This window comes from Budorcas taxicolor, chromosome 20, assembly GCF_023091745.1.
Source record: "Budorcas taxicolor isolate Tak-1 chromosome 20, Takin1.1, whole genome shotgun sequence".
Classification (NCBI taxonomy): domain Eukaryota; kingdom Metazoa; phylum Chordata; class Mammalia; order Artiodactyla; family Bovidae; genus Budorcas; species Budorcas taxicolor.
This window is the reverse complement of record NC_068929.1, coordinates 69,921,450-69,928,942: the sequence shown is the minus strand read 5'-3', so window position 1 is coordinate 69,928,942 and position 7,493 is coordinate 69,921,450.

The following is a 7,493-nucleotide window of genomic DNA, read 5'->3' as shown; positions in this document are numbered from 1 at the left end:
GTTGACGGCGGCCGGTTCCTCCCAGCATCTCTAATGAGCAGCCCTGGGAGAGGGGGAGAGAGTCCTGATCCCCTCACCATCACCTCCAGTGCCTTTAATCAGGGCTGAGAAGCCTGCTGCCGAACCTGGCGCTAATTACACATTCCTCAGAGACAGGATTGGGTTTACTGCTGCCCTGCGCGGACGAGGCTGTAAACAAGAGTGTTTCTTCCTTCTGCACCGAGAAAATACCTGTCTTTGTAGTCAGACAAAGTGAGGGAGCACCAGGGACCCAGAAGAGAAAGAGCGATGGGGTGAGGACTCCTTGGGTGGAGTGGGGAGAAGCTGGAGCCCTTAGACGACTGCAGTGTAGCCTCAAGGCAGGGGCTCTCACCACCCACCCAGGCTGCCCCCGGTCACCAGGACCCAACCCAGGACCATGCAGGGTCCTCCTGGGGTCCAGCTCCAAGCTGTCCAGTGCCCCAGCCCCACAGACTGCCAGAGCTTTTCTCTGCCATGAGCCTAAATACTTGATCCCTGTGTCTGTGGTCCCTACACTTACTGGCTTGGCTTCAAGAGGCCCTGCACCCCCGTTTACAGTCCTTAACTCTCCCCTTCCTACCCACATGCTCCTGGGACGTCTTAGATGCTGGCAAGTTCACTAGACCCAGAAGCAGGGGTGGCCAACTGGAAGACGGGTCCGTGAACCTAGCCTGAACCTTTCCATCCAGCAACATTAAACGTAAGACTAAAAGGAGGCATCTTCCTGTCTGCCTCGCGTTTCAGTCTAACCCACCACTGGTCCTGTTTGCAATCTGCCCATTGACTATCTTAGGGATCAAGTCTGATCACAGCTGCTTATTGAGGTAACAGAGAAACTCTTGCTGAGACGTTCCATGTGCTCTAAAAGGGACCACAGCACAGTGTCCGGTTCCTTTGTGTATCGAAGGACTGAATTGTGAAACCTGTGTATCGAAGCGCCCACCCTAGTACCCTGGAATATGGCTGTGTTTGGAGGTGGGGCAGTTACGGAGGAGAGTCAGTTAAAGTGAGGTCATTGAGGTGGGCACCAATCCAATGCAACCAGTGTCCTTTAAGAGGAGGAGATGAGGACACAGAGAGAGACCAGGGGAGGGACCACTTGGAGGGAAGACCCTGTAGGGAGGCACCTACACACCAAGGACAGGACTGCAGAGAAACCAGCCCTGCCCACTGCTGACCTTGGACTTCTAGCCTCTGGAGCCCTGGTTTATGCTGCCCTGGACCGTGGTGCTTTGTCATTTCCCCGCCCACCCAAACCCCAGCTAATCATTTCCATCCAGGTGATCCACAGGCTCCCTCCTCTTGTCACCCTTTCTCAAACCATCCTTCCCCCTGGGGTCCCCTCCTCTCTGCTGCCCTCAGAGCCCTGCAGGTCAGAACCGTTGCCCCCAGCATGCGTGGTGACTTGCCACTTCTTCATGCCGTCCAACCGTCCTGGGAGGTGTCTCGCTCCCCCACAGGACACTTGGGAGCATCTCACATTCAGGAATAAACATGCGTCACTCGCTCCCGGGACCGGGGCTCACAGAGTCTGCCTCTCAGGCTCAGTTCAGGCCTCAGATTAAAGCTACCAGTTATTGGATCACTTGGTTCACGTGACACTCAGTTCTCCCATGTGGATCCTGCATCTCATTCTCCATTCTACCCTTGCTCCCCCAGCTCTGTGCTTGGTACTCAGGTAGGCACGCTCAGCACTGGCTTCTCTGGGGGCTCAGACAGTAAAGAATCTCCCTGCAATGTAGGAGACTTGGGTTCCATCCCTGGGTGGGGAAGATACCCCGAGAAGGGAATGGCAACCCACTCCAGTATTCTTGCCTGGGGAATTCCATGGACAGAGGAGCCTGGCGAGCTACATTCCATGGGGTCACCAAGAGTCAGATGTGACTGAGCAGCTAACACACACATATCGTATCATCATCACGGGCATCTCTCACTGCCATCATCTGCAGCCCCTTCTTCTGAGAGCAGCAACCCCTTGAGGGACCCCTCTTCCTTCCCCAAACGATTGGCATAGGACTGGCTGTGTCTGTGGCTGCCCTGCCCCCAGGCGCATGCTAAGCCGCTTCAGTCGTCTCTGACTCTTTTGCAAACCCATGGACTATAGCCAGCCAGACTCATCTGTCCATGGGATTTCCCAGGCAAGAACACTGCAGCGGGTTGCCGTTTTTCTCCTCCAGGAGGTCTCCCCAACCCAGGGATGGAACTCGCGTCTCCTGCACCGGTTCCTTACCACTAGCACCTCCAACAAAGGACACCCTGGGTATAATTAGCCTGATGAATCATGTCACGGCTTTATTGCCATTATTTTTGTCCCCCCTCATTGATAATTTTGAAAATACTGAATTTGATCATTGAAGAATCTTGTTTTTCCAGGAAATGTGGATGTGACTGACCCACGCCTTCAAGTAGGACCCCTCGTTTTACAGATTTCTTCCCAGAAACTCTCAAAAGGCCTGCAGTGGAGGCATAAACTCAACAGACTTGAAGCTTCAAGTTGAGAAGAAACTCTTCGATGCCTCCACTCAGGTACCGGTCAGTTACTGTTCTTGTTACTGAAGCCACATCCGAAGGCCTCTGGCAGTGGCTGAAGTTGTAACCTGAGCGCACAGGTGCCCTCATTCACCGGGATGCTGGAGGCAGGGGCTCTGAGAGAGCAGGAGGAGGAGGGGGGCGTGGTGGGGGACAGACCCACAGGCAGAGGCAGACCAGCGGGGCTGCAAGGGGTCTGCGAGGCTCGCTGCCCTCCAGCTCCCGCAGAATTTCTGCTTCTCACTGCTCCTCCAGCATCCGGGGGCTCCCGGTGACTCACTCTTTGTTGTAAACTAGTCTTGTTGGGTTTCTATCACTTCGAACTAAAAAAAAAAAAAATCATTCCTGTGACAAGGCACTCAGTGTAGTCTTTAAATTGGATGGAATTCTGGCTGTTGGGGGCACCCCTGGTGGCTCAGCGGTAATGAATACGCCTGCAATGCAGGAGATACAGGAGATGTGGGTTCCATCCCTGGATTGGGAAGATCCCCTGGAAGAGGGCATGGCAACCCGCTCCAGTATTGTTGCCTGGAGAATCGCAATGACAGGGGAGCCTGGTGGACGGCAGTCCATAGGGTCACAAAGAGTCAGACATGACTGAAGCAACTGGGCACACAGGCACATCGCTGATTCAGAATAAATGCTGTGGTGTATAATAAAATAATGAAATGCAACTGGGGCCCGGCCACGTCCACAACCCTGCTAACCTGAGGTCCCGGCATCTGCACCCCACTAGGCGGCACCCAGGAAGTCTGATACACCACTGTCACTGCTCATATGCAAACGGAGGTCCTAAGACACTCGGGAAGCTGTGAATAAACATCCCATTCATTCGATTGGCAGCATCAAGCTGATTATCAGCACTGCCTTGATGGATGGTGCAAAGGTGAACTCTCAACCCCCAGATGCGCTCCTGTAGGCATGGAATTGGCATGGAACTGGTGGGGATGGGGACAGCATCCCAAGAAAGTGGTTTATTCCAGGCACCTCTTCCAATTCCTGCTCAGGCAGTCTGGAGTAGACACCCTTTTCAGCTGCCTGCCTGGAGGGGACTGGGCAAATGAATGAGTTCCTGTCTGGAAAACGTCTCCGAGCTTCTCGTGAAAGGTGGGAAATAAATATATGTTGCTCTTCCCATTTGGTATTGAGGAAAGATCCCTTCGAGAAGCAAGCTCTCTTTCCTCCACTAAAATCTGGAGTGTTTCCCAGAAGCTGCTGAAGTGGGGGAGTCCAGGGGAGTGGGGGTGAGGAAGGTGGGCCCAGCAACCCCTGCAGACTTGGAGGATGTCACGGTAGGCTGCATGCCCCGCTTCTGGCCAGATGCCAATCCATTAAAAGCAAAGAGTAAAGATGTATTCCTCCAATGGCGTTATATCCGCACATAAAATCTGGCCCGGTAACTGCAGACCAGTGCCAAAATCTGTTTTGTTCATTTAAATTTCTGTATTTATTTTAATTAAGCACTAGCAGAATGCCATTTGCACTGGCATATTGAATACCTTTGTAATTAACAGCACCGAGCTGGAGAGATGGACCTCCTTCACATTCTTTTAATTAACTGAAATATTTCAAGGACAAGATCAGAATCAGCAATAACTTCTTTACGGAGGCAGAATGCGGGGGCTAGGGACTATGCCATTCATTGACAATAACTGTAAGTTTTAAAAGTCAAGGACTTATCAGAGTGTATTTCTGCTTTTAGAGTCATTATTAGTAGTAAGAAAGCTTAGCAGTTATGTTAAATATTCTGAGTGAAAAAAGAAAAGTCTTCATTCAATATGGAAAAAAAGGTAGAAAACTCTAATTTGCTTCAGTGGGGAAAGCAACAGTGACCATTCAAAGTGTTAATAAGTCACATGGTCCAGCTCACCACGTGAACCTTGAAATGCTGGTCCTGAGTCTGTTTTCAAGGCTTCCTTCAATTAGACAAGTGGTCCATCTCTCTACTTTGCCATTATTCCTTTTTCTCCAACACCTCCCAAACCCTCCCAACACTGAAAGTGTTTAGAGGAATTTTTTCTGTTGGTTTGTTGAACTGGAATTCATTCCTCTATGTACATCAGGGGGGGGTGTGTGTGTGTGTGTGTGTGTGTGTGTGTACAAGAGCTCAGTCGTGTCTGACACCTTGAGACCCTATGGATTGTAGCCTGACAATTTCCTCTGTCCATGGGATTCTCCAGGCAAGAATCCTGCAGTGGGTTGCCATTTCCTTCTCCAGGGGATCTTCCTGACCCAGGGATCAAACCCACATCTCCCTGCATTGCAGGTGGATTCCCTACCACTGAACCACCTGGGAAGCCCATATCTATCAGATGCCACTCCCTGTTACTCCAAAGAGCAGCCGTGGAGACGTCTCCCGCATGGCCAGCAGGTATAAGCAAGCCACGAGTTTGCACTGACCCTCAGAACTCAGGGGAAGCGGGGCCCTGCTGCTCCTTCACACGGCCCAGCCTGACTCTGCTGCCTCTCCACGTAGCCCTGAAAGACAGGAGTCACTGCCTCATTGAAAACGGTCAGTTGCAGCTGAACACAAAGAAATCAGCCCGTTCATCTGCAAACTACATCCTTCCCGCTAAACTGCACAACTGCACATGTGATCCTGCTACTATAAAAGGTAGGGGTGGGGCATCGAGGGCTTTTGGCAGGGGGTGCTCTGACTGACATGCTCTGTGCTACATATAAACTCCTGAGACTCAGCAAGATTTCTTGTTTCATTTGCTGAGTTGAACAGCCTTGTCTTTTTCTCCCTTTTATGCACCTCAGCTCTGAGCTGAATTTTCACAGATGCAAAATGCCAAGTGAAATCCCTTCGATATTAAATTCCTCAACCATCATAAAAAAGGGCGAATTGTCTGTCATGCTGAGGAAATGAAATACATTTTAGATTGAATAATCTGATGAATATGCTATCCAGTCCCAAACAACTTAATAAAAATCAGTCAGTTCAGTTCAGTTGCTCATTCGTGTCCCAACATTTGTGAACCTGTGGACTGCAGCACGCCAGGCCTTCCTGTCCATCACCCTCTCCCGGAGTTGCACAAACTCATGTCCATTGAGTCGGTGATGCCATCCAACCATCTCATCCTCTGTCATCCCCTTCTCCTCCCGCCTTCAGTCTTTCCCAGCATCAGGGTCTTTTCCAGTGAGTCAGTTCTTGGCATCAGGTGGCCAAAGGATTGGAGTTTCAGCTTCAGCATCAGTCCCTCCAGTGAATATCCAGGACTGATTTCCTTTAGGATGGACTGGTTGGATCTCCTTGCAGTCCATGATGCAAGATGATCTTTTCTCCACTCGGCCTCTTTCCCCCCAATAAAGGCTGACAGCGCTTAGCGGTGGGGTAGTGAACACACCACCCCCATTTCACAAAACTACAGTCATCGATCCAGCTGAAACAGGCTGCAACTCCAGCAACTTGTCCATTTAGGTTCTCAGAATAGCAGGATGGGGACTTTGAACTTAGGAACCGTCTCTCTGTTCAGGGCTCCTCCAGCAGCTCAGAAGGCAAACAGTCCGCCTGCAGTGCAGGAGACCTGGGTTCGATCCCTGGGTCAGGAAGATCCCCTGGGGAAGGGAATGGCAACCCACTCCAGTATGCTTGCCTGGAGAATTCCATGGCCAGAGAGGAGCCTGGCGGACTACAGTCCGTGAGGACGGTAAGGGTCAGACAGGACTGAGCGACTAATACACTTCAGGAAGCACTTGCGTGGGGCCTCTCTCCTCCCTCTAATCCCAATTAACACAGCTCTGGGGACAACCCGAGTATCAGCCCAAGGACCAGTCGAGGACACAGGATGGGTCTCGGCTCGGCTAGGCGGTCAGCAGAGCCTCCTCCGAGGCTCCCAGGACACATGGCCCACCATGCCCCTGGGCCTCCTCCTCGCCAGCCGGTCTCCGGGCTGCCTCCCTTTGAGGGAGGGCTCTGCTGGGAATCCATGTGACTGGCAGCAGGGCAGAGCAATAGGCAGAAAATAGCAGTAAAATAGACTCTGGTTTAGCTCTAAAGAAAAGCCACGGAAGTCAGAGAGGGGGAGATGCCGATGTCGGGAGAGACTGGAGCCGCAGGAGAAGGAGGCGGCAGAGGACGAGATGGCTGGATGGCATCACCGACTCAGTGGACATGAAGGTGAGCGGGAGACAGTGGAGGGCAGAGGAGCCTGGCGTGCGGTAGTCCGTGGACCCCCTACCCATGAGCTGGTAGGACACCCACCATCCCTGAGCTGGTAGGACCCTGCCCCCAATTCCTAGGCTGGTAGGAACCCCCTGACAGTTTGTTGCTGAACCACAGAAAGAGACCCCTGGCCTTCCTGCCTGTTAACTTCTCACCCTCCACCCCTGAGCTGGTAGGACCATCCCCCCCCCCCCGACCCCATTCTCTGGGCTGGTAGGAAACCTCACCCCCCACCCCTGACATCTCAGAAACTGCCTCCGGTTCCAAGAGAGAAGGTAGGATTCACAGAGAAGCCACCAGAGTCTCACTGGCTGTAATGTGGCAGCTGATCAACTTATTTTTCCTTTTGGGAAAAGAAAAGAAAACCAACTGAAGGCTATGAGCCTTAGAGGAGACACTTTCTGTGCATCCTGTACGTTGGCTGGTCCAATCCTTCCTTTCAAACACTTTGTAAACCATTGTAAGGAGATCAAGGGATTCAGAGACAGAAGGGGAGAGCCTGGGTCAGGCAGAGATAGAGACAGACCTTTATGACTAGACAGTGGCATTTCTGGGCATGTTCACATCTTTTTGCTCTTTCTTACTCCAGAGATGGCACAGGTCCAGAGCCCACCGTCCATGAGGGTAGGGAAATACCTGGAGTGAGTGCAGACCCACCCAGCTTTGGAGGCAGAGAGACACAGGGAGCGTGAACCCAACACGCACCCCCTGGGATGGACAGATAGTCCTGTCTGCACAGCAGGAATCCTTTTGCCCACAGCCCACCTGCTCCAGA